The 16540-nt window shown below is 38.2% G+C and overlaps 1 protein-coding gene across 16 annotated transcripts in view; it reads left to right on the top strand.

Moving 5' to 3' along the window:
* Positions 1–2419: 2419 nt before the first annotated feature.
* Positions 2420–16540, top strand: part of Heatr5a (HEAT repeat containing 5A) — a 120260-nt gene continuing 106139 nt past the window's right edge. For 7 of the 16 annotated variants that reach the window (XR_002389104.2, XR_002389105.2, XM_021243828.2 and 4 more), the window contains exon 1: positions 2420–2558. The gene's annotated coding sequence lies outside the window, so the exon portion shown is untranslated. Of the gene's footprint in view, positions 2559–2592; positions 2897–2923; positions 3082–10932; positions 10986–12360; positions 12442–14610; positions 15076–16540 lie in introns of those variants that run through there. The other 9 variants (XM_087197249.1, XM_087197245.1, XM_021243827.2 and 6 more) reach the window with 7 other exon arrangements.

The following is a 16540-nucleotide window of genomic DNA, read 5'->3' as shown; positions in this document are numbered from 1 at the left end:
CATTGGAGACTGAGCAGGATGGAAAGGGATTATATGCTGGGCATGAGCACAGGAAGTGGGACCAGGGGTAAGGAAAGGGAATGGGGGTGGGGCTTGAGGTGACTGACTTGGGGATTTCAGAACCATCCTCCAGTGGAACAGAGGGCAACTACAGGTATTGTTTACAGGTAGAGGTTGCTCAAATAAGTAAACATCTTTTTTTTTTTTTTTTTTTGAGACAGGATCTCACTATGTGGTTTAGGCTGACCTTAAACTTACTATGCTGCCCACGCTGACCTCCAACTCACAGCAATCCTTCAGCCTCAGCCTCCCAAGTCCTGGGACTACAAGCGTATGCAACCATGCCTGGCTAAGAAAACATTTGAAGGATATTAGGAACCAGGTTACTCCACAGGAGAGAAGACCTACAAATGTGGAAGGACTGAAACTAGAATGAACCATGTGATGCTGGATTATAGGTATTAGTGAGAAAATATGGATTTTCAATACAGATTATTAAAAAACAGAACTGTAAATATGTGTGTTGAGTATACATATATAGATCTGTATGAGTAGGAATCTATAAATATTCCCAAGCTGCATGCATTGAGGCAGCTTGGCTGTAACATCTCAATAGCAGTGAGCAAACCTAGTACTCTACATTCTCGACTAAAAATAACCGGACTTCTGGAGAAGTGGCTGCATCTAGGCTGGGGCAAGATGAGCCTGTAGTATCTTGTTCAGCGAAAAAACAAGGGAATGCTCAAAGAATGACGTTTAAAGATGTCTAAAGGGCTCAGAATAGTAAAATGTTAATGTAGAATCTCAATGATGGGTATATGGTATATAATACTTTTTTTTTTTTTTTTTTGGTACTGGGGATCGAATTCGGGTCCTTGCGCTTGTGCAGCAGGCAGCGAAACCACTGAGCTAAATTTTTCCATATTTTTAAAATGTTTTACAATAAAATGTTGGGAAAGAATTTAAACACACACATGCAGAGAAGCCAGAATGAATGAATCTCCTATTGACCAAATTTAAAACAACTTGAGCATCAAAATGTATAATGATAGAGGGCCGGGGATTTAGCTCAGTGTCACCTGCCTCACAAGCACAAGGACCTGAGTTCGATCCCCGGTACCAAAAAAATAATAATAAAATAATAATGATAAAAACATATTATAATCTATTTGATGAAATAGGAAACTCTGAATATATACTGATACAAATATGTTAATTGTAAGTTTGATGAGAAACAAGATTATTTACAAAATACCTTGAAACAAGGTAGCTTCAAAGAATCTCCCTGGCCCCAAACACACATTCATTATAAAGGTTTAGAAAGTAACTTGACGGTGGAAAAGCCTGGCAGGCACCACCTTATTAAGATAAACATCAATTATGAGAGAAATTAAATTGTGCCACCTGATAGGATGTGATGAAAAGAACACCCTATCACTTCTGTGAGAGTCCTAGCAAAGATATCTATCCTAAATCTAATAGGAGTGAATATCAAGACAGACCCCAAGTGCAGGCCATTCTGTAAGAATAATTGGCCAAGGCCAGGCGTAGTGGCACACACACACGTAATTCCAGCACTTTGGGAGGCTGAGGCAGGAGGATTGTAGGTTTGAGCAGGATTCTCCAAACTGTCAAGGACATAAAATTCAAACAAAGACTGAAAAGTGTTCCAGATTGAAGTCAATTAAAGATAGGTGGCAAATAAAACGCTTGATTCAGAATTGAATTTTTTTTTTACCATAAAGAACATTATCGTGACAACTGACAAAACATAATGTATCAGATAAATAATTTTATTCTGATTATGATTCTGATTATTGTGATTATATAAAAGGTGCTTAGGGACCGTGTGGCTTGGTAACAACAACTTAAATCTCAAAGGGTTCAGGAAACAAATGTTCTTTGTACTGTATTTGCAACGTTTGTGTGACCTCGAGATTGTTTCAAAATAAAAACTGAAAAGTGGGAAAACGGACATGACTCAGGGCCTAGAGGTTGTTAGTCCCAGTTTGGCCATCCACTCAGTGTGTGACCTTGGGCAAGTCATTTTACTTCAGTCCCCAGAGTCAAGCCTCTGTAGGGTCCATTCCACGCGGAACATTTCACCATGTAAACCCACAGCACTGGTCCGGCCTGAATTTCTCCAGGCTCCAGCTGTGTCCTTGCCTTCAGATGCCCTAGTGTTGTACCCACGGATTCTGGCTGGCTATACAAACAGCCAAAAATAGTTGTGGCCGGAATCTCCGGACTGCAAAGCCACTGTCCTAGACTCAACTTGGGCCTCAGGCGCCTCCATCGTTCTTTCGGTGGTGGAGCAGTCACGCCTGCCACAGTGGGCGCTCGATGGCTCGACGGCCGGCTGTCGGGGCTTCGGACCTGCGGCGCGGCCCTGGGCGCGCTCCCTATCGCCAGCCGCCTCCGCTCCCCAAGGAGAGCTTTCCGGCCCCGCCCCACCCGCCCCTCCCGCCTGTCTCGCAGCCTCGCAGTCGCCGCCGCCCGCGAGACCAAGTGCTGACCTCCTTTGCGGAGGAACCTGTAACGTGGCGGGACCCACTCAGGTACTGAGTCTAGAGAGATCCCTGAAGGCAAGCTGTCGGGGATCCTGGGACAGGGGACGCGAGGGGGCGGTGTCGCCCTGCCAGCCTTGAGGGACAGCGCACCGGGTCCTCACGGTTTCAGGAGCAGCTCTGGGGTCCCGGTGTGGTCGCGGCAGCAGTGTGTCGCTGAGGACGCCGGGACTCCGCTTTCGGGGACTGGTGGAGGGGTTTGGTGTCGTGGCCCACGGAGCCAGAGCCGGCTTCAGGGGTGCTGACGAGGGCACGGGGCCGGCCGGTGGCCGGTGCGAGCCGTACTTCCCGCGGGCTCTGAGAAAGTCTGGCTTCCCCCAGCACAACAGGTAGGCGTGGACCGAGTGCAGCCGGGACGCTGGCCGGGCGTGTGGGGAGGGTCGGGAGGTCGCAGCTCGCCGCGCCCGCGCTGCTCCCCGGACCTCCCCGCGGCGCAGTCAGCCCTCCTGGGCTTCTGGGGACATTCCTGCAGGCCGTCCTGAGACGAATTTCCAGAAGGAGCGGTGCAGAGGGGGTAAATACTGCCTTCCGTGTGGAGTACTATTTCCAGTCTCCTCTCAGGGAACCAAAGGCCTTGCTGGTTGTGGCATTTGCTTAGTATAAGAAAACATTTCTTTTGCTCTACTGCCAGCCAGCACAACGTCGTTTCAAGTGATTTATACATCTTTGGAAAGACCATAAAGCGCTTTGTGGTACTTATTAATCACAATAATGCATACGTCTGGCAAGTTAAGATAATTTGAACTGTCAAGTCAGATAAAAGTCAGATGGTCTGAGCGCCTTCCTTAAAGGCCATAATTATATGTTGTTATATGGATTCATTTATTCAACAAATATTTAGCACTTTTTATGTGCATACATGGTTCCCTTACGGAACTTACAGCCTGAAGGAGTCGTTAAAAGTTTAAGGAAGAAAAAAAGGGACCTACAAGTTCAGTCAAGAACTTTGAAAAAAAATACCTTCTGGGAGATTATCGAAGGTTAGGGAAAGCAGAAGTGTCATCAGAATTGGGCATTAGAAGACTTGGGTGAGGAAAATTGTTTCATTTTCCAAACCTTTTAAAAAGTATGTCTTTGAGAAATTGATTTTATTTAAACGTTTTTAAACTATGGACTTTTTTTCTTTAATAAAATGGATAAGAATGGTGACAGTTGGCGAATACTGGAGGTTGGATTTGTAGTTCTTTAGGATGCACCTATTTACTTAAAAAGGAAATAAAATAGGAAAAGACCCCTGGACATAGGAAGACCAGAATTCTAGCTTAAGCTTTTTTACTACTATTTGTAGATCTTAGAGTAAGTCGCTTTTCCTTTTTCTTTGCTCATTATTTTACTTTAGTGACACAAAAATATATACTTCCAAAATACCTTTTAAATTTTTAACCAAAACTAACTACATGAAATTAATAAATATATTCTGTACAGAAAAATTATTTCTTTACTTGTCTTTACCCAGTGCACTTTTTTTTTCCTTCTTTCCAAATTTATTTCAAAAAAGGGATTGAAGTACCTTAATTATGAATAAAATAAGAGGTTAAAGTCTAAATTTTTTTTAATTATAAAATTCTTTTATTCCAATGGTATATTCATTTTTTTAAAAAAATATTGAGTCTTGTGTTTATTAATTATCTCACAGAATTGGAGAGTTTAAACAATTCTTTAATGGGACCATAGTTCCCTTAAAAAAAAAAAAAAGCACTTCTCCATTTTAAGGAGATGTGGAGAAATTGTTATAGGTTTCACTTAAGAAGTGATTTTACAGGGGCCCAAGGAATTAGTAATAACTCCTAGTTTTTTCATTGAATCCATTATCTAGTTCTAGTGTGAAGTGTTTTTTTTTTAATTTTTTTGGTAGCGGGGATCGAACTCAGGACCTTGTACTTACGAGGCAGGGATGGGCCACTAAGCTAAATCTCTGGCCTTCTAGTGAGAAGTGCTGATTAAAACAGAAGTTAACCATCTACAGCCTGTGGATCAAATCCATCCTGCTGGCAGTTTTTGTAGACAGTTTTACTGGGACACCGCAAGGCTCGTTTGGTTATGTTTTGTTTATGGCTGTTTATATATTGTTTATGAATAGTTGTGATAGAGCTGTATTCCCTACAAAACCTAAAGTACTCTTTGATCCTTCATTGAAAAAAGTGGTGGATCCCTCAACTAGAACTCTAAATGCTTAATCATGAAATCCTTTGTAGGAGGAAATAGGTTAAATTCTATTTTAATTCTTTTTTTGTTTTGTTTGAGACAAGATCTAGCTGTATATTTTAGGCTGGCCTTGAACTCACTGTGTAGTACTACTGCCTTAGCCTCCTGTGTGCTGGGATTACAGGCATGTGCCACTGGGCATCTATTTTAATTCTATTAGATAATGCAGGATCCATAAATGCTGCTTCTTCCTAGATGTGTAATGCTAGAATAGGGGTGTGGCTTTTTTCCTGCATTTTGCTGGTATAAAATTTTCTCATTTCAGCAACTCTGGTCTTTTGGAAGGGTAGAAAAGGGGACCGATCTTTATGTTTACTCTTAGCTACCTTCTGATTCATAGTTTTAATGTAGATACAGTGTGGAAGAACAATTTTTGTCATTGCTTAGTAGACTTTACCATTCAGATGTTTATCATAAGCAAAACTACTTTGTTTTCAAAACTTTTTAACCTGAATCTAGTGACAGCATGGGTTACAAGATCAGATAGAATATTACTGAAAGTATAAATATAAACATGAAGTCAAACATGTATCTATAGTAAGACTCAAATAAGAAATTAGAATTCTGAGCAAATAAGCAGCAAATTAAAATTGTACCATGTATATACCATCAATCTTGGACTTTAAAAGAAATCATAACAACTTAAAAGGTTTTTAGAGAAGATATGTAATAGGCAATATTAAAGCACTATATTATCTGCCTAAGAAATTAGAGCTGGTTGTGTGATACAAAAGAAAAACTTGGGAGAGGTGATAATATTTAAAGCTGTATATATACTTTTCTATTAAAATAATATTGTGCCAGTTTTACTAAAAATATTTTGTGTATGTTTTCCAGTATTTCCCAAGTAATGGTTCTCTGGGTAATAACAACAACAAACAACAACAACAGTGTTGATATCCTTTACTGTTGCATTTTCTTTTCTTTTTTTTGAGACAGGGTCTCACTTTGTAGTTTGAGGTAGCCTTGAACTCACTATGCAGTCCAGGCTGGCCTCAAACTCATGGCGGTCTGCCTGCCTCAGCCTCTGTAGTACTGGAATTAAGGAGGGTACCACCATGCCTGCCTTGAAGGTTTCCATATGAAGAATATATGGATGTTTAAGTAAAATCACTAGAAGAGTGAAATTATCCACTGAAACACCAAAACTTCAAAAAATATATATTTTAGGAGGAAAGGGAAAAAACCAGATATACAACTACAAAATTCTTCAGTCTTAATTCCAGAGTCCAAAAGCCTCCGGAAAGCTTTATTCTTCATTAATTAGGCAGCAAACTATGGCTTGAATTGATACAACTGCTATTTATAATCATTATTTATCCCATCTTATGTGAATGTGCTTATTTTTTGCTGCAGAAATGTGAGTTAATGACAGAGTGCTTCTCAAACCAAATCTGGGTTGACATAACAATAGATAGCATGTTCATTCTGTTGCATGTGTGGGCCATGGCAGTGACAGCCAGAAGGCAGAGTAATATGGAGTTATTCCAGAGAGCTATACTTGCAGAATGAAGAGGCTAGCTAGATGTCTGGCTGGAAGTGAGAAGAGTGTCTGCCAAGGAAAGCCCTTCGGTCGGACTCCAAGTGGTCAAAAATAAAGCTAAATTCTAGGCCAAGTGTGCTTTTTTTTTTTTCTTCATTATCTGAAAAATGCATTTTCTTTTTTTTCCTACTACATGTTTCCACTACATAATGTTTACATTTATCACAGGGGACTTGGACATGTATATAAAACATCTTAATTCTTTTTTTTTTGTTCCCACTGCAGGTCTTTTTCCCTTCCGCATTTGTAAAAGCTCTATTTCATTTTTTTCTTCACCTTTTTTTTTTTAAATCTCTTTTCCTTTCCTTCCCTCCTTCCTCCCTTTTTTTTTTTTTTTTTTCTGATGCTGGGGATTGAACTCAGGATGGAACATTCTTGATATGAACCATAGAACTTCATTCAGGACAATAAAAACAGTAAATTGCTGTATAGACCTTTTTTGTTTGTTTTTTACTTCCTGGTTCCAGATTCTCAACTAGGTGCCAAGTAATGAAACTCTTGGGTAGTGCCTTTAGATGAGTATGGTAGGAGCTACAGAAGACTAAAGCTTTTCTTATTTTAAAATCTGCCACTGAGGCAGATATGGTAGTGCTACACACCTGTGATCTATCCAGAACTCTGGGAGCTGAACATAGGAAGATCTCAACTTTGAGCCCAGCCTGGGCAATTTAGTGACTTAGTGAGACCCTGTCTCAAAATAAAAAATAAGGGCTAGGAATATCGCTTAGTGTGTGTGTGGTGGTGGTGGTGGTGAGGTGCCTCTGGCTTTCCTAAATGTCCAGAATGAAATCTCCTTTCCTAGGAAAAGGTGGAAAAGTTTGATATGTGGAATGGAGAGTGAAAAAATTGTCAAGAATAACCAAAGACTAGGGCCGGGGATTTAGCTCAGTGGCACCACGCCTGCCTTGCAAGTGCAAGGTCCTGAGTTCGATCCCTAATACTGGGAAAAAAAAAAAAAAAAGAATAGCCAAAGACTAAACTAATACCTTCAATACTTACTGATTTACTGTCCAGGTAGAAAGGTCTCTTTGGAACTAATGTCTCTAGAAGACCTAACACTTAACAGAAAGCCTTGAATTACTGGAGATGTAGGAGGAATAAAGGGATGAGAAAGAACTACAAAGTTACAAGGATTAGATGCTTCAGCAATTGTGGTAGTAACTGTCAGGAATAGCAGTGATTAGAGATTGTATGAACTAAAAGAACATGGACCTTGAAACTAAATATGGTGTTAACTTTCCTCCACTTTAATATCATTTTAGCCTTGGACAAACTTTTTTCTTGTAATTATTATTATTATTTATGTGTGTATATATGTTGGGGATCAAACTCAGGGCCTTGTGAATGCTAGGCAAGCTGTCTACCACTGAGCTACATTCCCAGCCCAAGGACAAATTACTTAATTCATTGTTTTTGTAAAATGACAACCTTAATTAAATCCAGCTTCTGCCATTTTTTTACATCCCTAATAGTAATAGAAAACTTGCTGTTGCAGTACTTTGGAAAAACAAAAAAAGGAAAGCAAACCACTTTTGACCCTTCCTTAACCCCAGCTTCTTAAAATTCTTTGTTCTGTAACCCCTCTACATGTCCTGTTCCCTCCTAGCTTTTCTGCACTGTAAGATAGGCTCCCCATCGCTTCTTGGAGCTTGATGTATTTGCTCTTCCAGTTGCCTCATATTTTTCAATGGAGAGAAACAACATTCTTCCCATTTCTACCAGGTTTGAGGGAAATATTCTTGGAAACCTTGGTATAATGAATGCAGTGAATGTCTGTCTGTCTATTTTTTGAGGCAGGATCTTACAGTGTAACCCAGACTGGCATCAAACTCACAGTGATCCTTCTGCCTCTGCCTTCTGAGTACTAGGGTCACAGGTGTGCACCACCATGCCCAGCTTCCATTATGTATTGAATTAAGGTATTAGTGTTCTTCCTGGGCATATTACAAGTTAGGCTTTTGTAGTATGACTAAGGAAACATAGATTCATTTGATTATGTGGGAATTTATGTTCAGAATTTCAAAAATCAAATTTTAAAATTTATGGTGCAACAAACCTTTTTGGAAAAGATGTACATAAAACTTAAAAATATGAATAACAAATTTTTATGTGAACTCATGAATTTTGAATATATTAATTAAAACTTCATATTCTAGGAGTAGTGAAGAGAATATTCTGTTTATATGTAGGACTCTTAATGTTAGATAATTTGATATGAAATATTAATCACATATGACTCCTTTGAAGTAGAAGTATGTTATATATCCGTCATTGTTATACGTCCTCCTACTTCTAATAAAAACTATCATAGTATGAACAAAAAGGAATTTTTAAATTTTTTTAGTCTTTATTGATTGTATTCTATAGAATACTAGTTACGTGAGATATTCCCAGCAGGTATAAGATGAAAAAGGTAGTAGTGGAGGAGAGATCTGTAGTTAGACTGTGTTGAGAAACATGGTGATATATCATGCTACATCAGAACATGTGTATGGAGAAACCCTGGTAAAAAAACTACTGACCTCAGCATTTTCCAAAAGTATTTCAACTTGGAATCTCCCCACCCCACCCTCCTCCCATGAGAACACTTGTTCTCATTCAGAACAGTGTTGTTCTCCAGAACATTGCTTTATCTGTGTCTCTTGGCATGTAAAACCTCTGTCCTTGTAGTTTTCATAATTATAATTTTTAATAAAAACTTAATATTCTTTGAGTATGTCAAATTGTAACCATTTCTCTAGTATTAGAGTTTTAAGTTTTCCAGTTTTGGCTTCTACATTGCTATAATTAACTGAATTTTCTATTTTCTTTCTCACAAAATTCTCAAAAATTGGACTCTTAAAAAAAATAAAAAAGGGCTAGGGATTTAGCAGGGATTTAGCTCTTGAGGCCCTGAGTTTGATCCCCAGTACCAAAAAATCTCTTGCCTAATGGTTTTGATAGTTTTATAACTTTTGATACATTTTGTTGTTTTGCAAAAGAGCTGAAACATTTACCACTATTCATATAAAACTATTAGCTTTTCTAAAATCTCGGTATTGGCTCAGAGTTTTTATATTTATCATATTTAGGTTTCATGTATGTGTAATTTTGAACAGTTCAGTTAAGTCAAACTTTTTTTATTTTTTTGACTCAGGGTCTCGTTATGTAGCCCAGGCTGGCCTCGAACTCGCAGCAATACTCTTGCCTCAAAGGCCTCCTGAGTGCTGGGATTACAGGTGTGCGCCACTGCACCTGACAAATTATTTCTTATTAAGTTTAAATCACTAACATTTTAAAGTATTAACTAATAATGACCAGTTTATATTTAGGGTTGTTACAGAGCATATAAAACAAACCAAGTTCATACAAAATGTCATAAGTTTGAATTTCATTGTCAGGCATTTCTGTATTTTCTGATGCAGTTGATTTTTTTAAGGTAGATTTTTAAATAGTGAATTTATTATGGAAAGAAAAGAAAAAAGAAAAGAAAGAAAGAAAAGAAAAGAAAAGAGAAAGATTCAAAGGTGGAATAAATGCAGACCAGATTTTTAAATCATCAAACTATAACTTGAACTCTAAATGACTTACTTTAGTGTATATTTTACCTAAAAGCCAGAAAAGGTAATGAATGAGTCAGCAAACCAACTTTAGGATCATGCCTAGAGATGGGTCCAGTAGGGTAATAAGAACACCTCATTTTCTCTTTATGAGAGGGGCACAGCTTCCCTCAGGCAACATTTCAAGCATGACCTAATGACCTAGATAACCTATAATTTTGCAAAGCCTAAATCACAAATGGGAACCTGAGAACAGGGTAGAATGATTCAGCTTCTTTCTAGATTAAATAATTACTGTATTTTTGGGAAAAATTATTTGGATTTTAACATTTATGAATGTTTCCTAAAGTGTGAGTCTAGAGAGTTGGGTTTTTTTCTTTATTTTTTTAAACAGAGCCAGAAAAAGTAGGCTAGAAACTGAGTGGACGTGTTATGTCTTTAGAGAAGAGAGAGTCGGAGAAAAGTAGTTGAAATTTAATATGAAACATGTTCAAAACCTCAGGCACTTGATACATTCTTGAATTAGTTTCAATTACTGTTTAGTAATTTTGTGAACTACTCTTTTTGAACTTTAGAAGGAAAAAACAATAAACAATATTTATTGTTTATACAATAAACCTATCTTGTGTCTGTGTTCTCTTTGATTAGTTGTAATTTTCCTCTTTTCCTCTTCAAGATGATTTTAGGAAACAAAAATGACCAAAACGATTAGGAATACTTCTTTCTCCCAATAAATTTCAGCATATTTCCTTCTCTGCCACTGTGATGGCGAACCTTTTAATGATGAGTGTGCAAACTGCAACCCAAAACTCACTTATTTATTACAAAGTGCTAACAGTGCAATTAAACTGGAATACTGACATTTTAGTTTGAAAAAACAAAACAAAACTCATACCTTGACATCTTTTGTCTTAAAAGAAAAATAACGTGTGCCATATGTTCGCTACCACTGATGTATAAACACTGGGTAGAGAAAATTGTGTTTGGTTGTCAGGACTGGCATCAGCAGCCTGTATCAGTTTGTTGAAGGTACTTACATTAACCTGCCTACATAAATTTGATACTACCTCATTTTCAGATGGAAAAGTAATTCTTGCTGATAATAGCTGTTGACTGCTCTTGGACTTTGAGGTGAGTTACTTTAGAAAACTCTGGTCCTGGAAGATTGACCCTCAGCTCTTTTCTAACAATAGTCAATAATATCTGTCTGTTTAACTCTAATCTGGCTAATAAAGTCACCAGAAGTAGCATGCCAAGTGTAGTCATTAGCCTCTCATACACTATGCCTGATCTTTGAAGGCTGATTGTGGGTTGAATCATGAGTTGCCAACATTCAGCCACTTTTTTTGCCTATATGAATGTTAATTTCATACATCAACTTAGGGGTTGATTAGTGGTTTTTTTGTTTTGAGACAGGATCTTACTTTGTTGCCCAGGCTTGCATTAAACTTTAGACTCAAATGATCCTCCTACATTAGCCTCCCAAATAACTTGAGACTACAGGCGTACACTACTGCATCCAACTTAGCTTGATGATTCTTAAACTTTTCCATTAAACTAGTATTCTTATCATCTAAGGGTAGTTGTAGGGAACAGGGGAAGGGGATGTTACCAGAACCTCTGCAGTAAGTCCTAGTCTCCTGTGAGCCATGGCAGCACACGGTGAATTACAGGAAAGGTAGACAAATGAGACTGAGAAGAAGCTGAGCTTTGGGTCTGATCAGTGCTGCTCTGGGCAGCAAAGACAAAAGCCCCCTAGCTTGCAGCACCTTTTATTCAGTACATGGGGAAATAGATGTAACAAGTGAAATATCAAGTTCAGTACTTCACATTGGGATAAACAAGGTGTAACAAAAGGCTGGGTGGGGGCTGCTGAAATTTAAGAACAATGAGGAACTATGCAGATGAAGATTTGGTTCCTCCCAGGGCCTCTCTCGCAGGTGTGGTCTTGTCCTGGAGCATTACAGCATCACAGGATCATTGAGATCTCCCTTGTGACCTCAGGCCAAAATGGAATTATGTCTTGGAGTGTTATAGCTGGCCTGTAGGCAGGAGAACCGGGCCTACTCAAATGATTTTTCCCTAGAATTATGTAGCATTGCTCCCAACAGGTAGTAATTTTGTTAGAGGAGCTCTAGAAAGACACTGTCGCCAGGTGTGGTGGCTTGGTGGTGCACATTTGTAATCCCAGCACTTGGGAGGATGAGGCAGGAGGATCACTGAGTTCAAGGCCAGCCTGGGCTACATACTGAACTCAAGGCTAGCCTGAACTATGCAGCAAAAAAAAAAAAAAGAGGAAGGAAGGAAGACAAGGTCATGCTCAAAATTTCCTTGAAATCACATATTTTTATCTTGAAATATTTTATTAGTTTTTGCTTTCTGTTGCATATTATGTGTATTTTGTTTATATATAAAATGGTGTTTTAAATTAATGTCAAGAGAAAATCTTTAATGTTTGTTCGTTTTAAGTCTAGTAATACGCCTCTTGTTTGTTCTGTTGTGTAAGACCGAGGGCCTTACCAAACGCTCCGAGGAGCTGACTGCAGCGACGATCACCCGGGAAGGAACACACCGGACAAGTTGGAAAGTAAAACAGACCTTTATTAGTCTGGCCAGACGGCACTCCCAAAGCAAAGTAGCTAAGAGAGGCAACTGGCTCAGAGTCCGAGGCTGTTTTTATAGGGGGTTGAGGGGGAGGTTAACATGTAGATTTACGGAAAAAAAAGGAACAAAGGTTGGTGGTCGACTGTCACGTACTAACGGTCAGCAGACACACAGTAATGGTCACGACCATATGGTCACGACCGTCACGTACTGATGATCAGCAGACACAGTGATGGATTGTTCTACCGATAGTGGGTCCGGGAATTTTTGTTCTCCGGACAAACAAGGGGTTGAATGATTTACTTAGGAACTTTGCTTTGTTACAGATTTTATCTACTATTTCAAGACTAACAAGCACATTTTAACCATTAAATTTTAAACATAACAGAGGCTAGGGGAATAAATGAATTTTGAATCATACAGTCCCACAGTTGGCACACTGCTATGAACATCTGTTTGAGAAACATGATCTGGACAATGTCTTAGTACCTTAGGTCTAGTTCACAGTGCTTTGTTCAATGGAGAAGACCTTAGGGGGGAAAATTATAATTACTACCAAAGGAGTATCTCCCATACACAAAGTAGAGGCAGTATTGCTAAAGAAGTAAATCCTGCGCAAGAGAATCATTTAAGAAGCAAGGTCCTGAGTTTGATCCCCAGTACCAAAAACCAGGGCAACTAATACTAATTTATCTTCATTTTGTTTGTGAAAATAACCTATAATTTTGTGCTACAATCTATAAACACTCTTTATCATAAGTACATTACATATAATTTTTATACTTCTCAGGGTCGGGGATGTAGCTCAGTGGTTCTGCTGCCTGCCTTGCAAGCACAAGGTCCCAAGTTCAATCCCCAGTACCAAAAAAAAGAAAGAAAAAAAAAAGAATTTTTATACTTCTCCAGAACTCAGTGAAACTCTTTTTTTTGAGACAGGGTCTTGCTATGTCTTGAACTTGTAGTAATCCTCCTGCCTCAGCTTCCTGAGTGCTGGGGTTACTCAGTGATATTCTCTTACAATACAAAACTGACATATTTGGGACATTGAGACTGAATAGGAAGGAAGTACCAACAGATCTACAAAAGAAAAAATTGAAGAAGGGAGAAATGTTAGCATATCTAAGAAGAAAAGTCTGTGCTATGAAATGGAAAGAAAAAAAGACATCTCCTTGTTGTCAACTATCCATAATGTAGAAATGATAGAACTTGAAAGAAGAAATGAAACTTAAAAAATTCCAGTAGTGGTCAGTAATTATAATAATTCTATGGGTGGTGTTGACAGAGTTGACCAACATCTAACAAGCTAGCCTGTAATCAAAAAGTGAGGGGAAAAAGTTTTACTTTATTTTATTTTATCACATTTTCTCAGGCCCCCTACCCTCCCTACGTACAAAAGCTCTGTTTCCATTTTTTCTTTCTATTTTCTCTAGGAAAATAAGTATTATAAAAATTTTTTTTTTTTTTTGGATATTGGAGATTGAATTTAGGATGTTGTGCTTGCAAGGCAGGCATGGTGCCACTGAGCTAAATCCCTGGCTCCTAAAATTTTGTTTTTTGAGACATGGTCTCATGTAATTCAGGCTGGCCTTGAACTCAGCATTCCTCCTGCCTCAGCCTCTTGAGTGCTGGGATTATAGGCATGTGCCACCATGCCTGGGTGTTATAAATTATTTATGGACCTTCTAGACCAGACAATATGGAACTCGTTATTTGTTCAAAAGGGGATTCAAAAAGTCATTTACAATTTAGATTAGGTCTAATAGACCAAATAATTGAAAAATCCAGGATAGCAAAATGCAAACCAGAATGTCCATCATCAATGTCTCCCCATCACTGTTTAGTGGGTAGGCATTTTATTGAAATTATACTACCCACACAAAAAAAGGAAAGGCCAACACCATAGTGTAAAGTGTATTGTTCAAAGAAAGACAGTAATGCAAAAAGAATTTGGAGAGCCAGGGATTTAGCTCAGTGGCACCACGCCTGCCTGGCAAGTGCAAGGTCCTGAGTTTGATTCGCTGGTACCAAAAAAAAAAAAGTAATTTGGAAAGAGACTAGATACTATTGTTCAGATTGTAATGTTGCATTATGTATTGAATGTTTTAAGATATACTATACACAGAAAAATTATTGAATAAATTTGATAAAATTATTGTTTTTAGATTTTTGTATTCTTATAAAAATTAACAAAAAATATGCAATATTTGGTCATCCTGTATTTAAGTAATTGGACTGGTAAGTAATTAAAATTTGCAGCAGACTGCATTTGTATCTGTCTTCCTGAAGTGGGACCTAGGTAAGAGCAAGAGTATCTGTTATTTGCAAAATGCATTTGCTTATCCCATTGATAGCACATTTGTACTTTAGACTTGGGGGTTTAGAAGTGAGATTTCCACTGTGAATTGGCTGCTTCTTTTAGGAGTAATTTATATGAGGAATGTATTGAGGGTATTAGAGGTAGCTTTTTTGCCCTGCTTATATCTGAAGCTATTTATTGAATTATTTATTATCACTCTATTAGCTATTTTGCTTCTTGATAGATCATTTTACACCACAATGTTGCTGCTGCCTAAGGAAAAAAATGTCTCTTCAGCAGTCCTAATGACCTCTAGAAAGGGTAATTTGATTCTTACAATACAGTTTTCATTTGCCCTAGTGGTTATAAGAAATTTTCTCTGTGATACTAAGGTTATTTTTTCCACAATCATAAATATTGTGTACAAATTTGCTTTTCACCTTCTGTATACTTAGTAGATTTCTTCCAGAAATTAGTTCTCTAGCATTTATTAGCTTAATTGTGAATATTCTGGCCAGTTCACTTTAATAATTTAAGAAAAGAGGGTTTCTTTATTTTTTAGAATGTTTGTTTTGAGACAGGGTCTCGAGCTATGTATTTCAGGCTGGCGAAGATCCTCCTCCCTCAGCTTTGAGCAGTAGTATTTTAGGTGTGCACCACCATAGCCAGCAGGAGGGCTTTTTTAAACCAACCAGAAACTAGAATTCATGTTGCCTCTGTAAAAATGAGTTTCATGGCAGCATTCTTGTTTTGCTCTCTGTTCTTTCCTCAGCTCTTTTCTTTTCTCTCTTTTTTTTTCCTCTCAGTACCAGGGATCAAACTCAGGATTTTGCGTTTGCCGGGCAAGCACAGCACCACTGAGCTAAATCCCTGGCTGTTCTCTGTTCGTAAAAGTTACATTTCCGGGGATTTAGCTCAGTGGCACCGAGCCTGCCTCATAAGCGCAAGGTCCTGTGTTCAATCCTCAGTACCAAAAAAAAAAAGTGACATTTCCAAAAATAATCTAAATTGTGTTTGTTTGTTCTTGTTAAAGGACTGTCATTGCCAGGTCATAGGCATAGATGAACAGAACTTCCTGGGAGGGGAACCACCCAGATCAGATATCTAGTTCCTTTTTAAAAAAATTTTTTGGTACCTGCAATTGAATTCGGGTCCTCGCACTTTCGAGGCAGGCAGCGGAACCACTGAGGGCCAGATCAGATATCTAAAGCAGAGATTTGAGAAGATAGGGATCACTGGTGAAAGTGGTTCCTTGGCCTCTGGGATTAGTGTCCTATAATCTAGATTAGCCCAAGGCAGAAGACACAAATAAGACACGAAACAGGAGTTGAAAATTTAAATAAAAATCCAAGCTAGATACAGTAGTTCAAAGCCCTTGGGTTCAGTGCCTAGTATAGCATGTGCGCATGGACACACATACACATATCCATGGAATAATTTCTTTCTACTTTTTATTGTGATCTTTTTTAAAATGCAGAAATAATTGAAGACTAATAAAATGATTGTTCACATGCTCACTAATTACATTCACCTGTTAATATTTTGCAGTTATTTTATGGTTGATTGGTTACTTAAAAGTGCTTTATAGCAACATATTTGAGCATGTACTCCTAAAAATTGAAGAAATGTCCCATAATCACAATGCCATCTTATAGATGTGTATGTTTTTATTTTATTTATTTATTTATTTGTTTATTTTTGGTACTGGGGATCAAACTCGTGACCTTGTGCTTGTGAGGCAAGCAGCAGAACCACTGACCTAAATTCCTGGCCCTTATAGATGTGT

This window comes from Heterocephalus glaber, unplaced genomic scaffold (genome assembly GCF_053883595.1).
Source record: "Heterocephalus glaber isolate CG9 unplaced genomic scaffold, H.glaber_assembly_v1.0 deba00001662, whole genome shotgun sequence".
Lineage (NCBI taxonomy): Eukaryota > Metazoa > Chordata > Mammalia > Rodentia > Bathyergidae > Heterocephalus > Heterocephalus glaber.
Note: the sequence above shows the minus strand (reverse complement) of the source record. Positions and strands in the feature narration are given on the sequence as shown.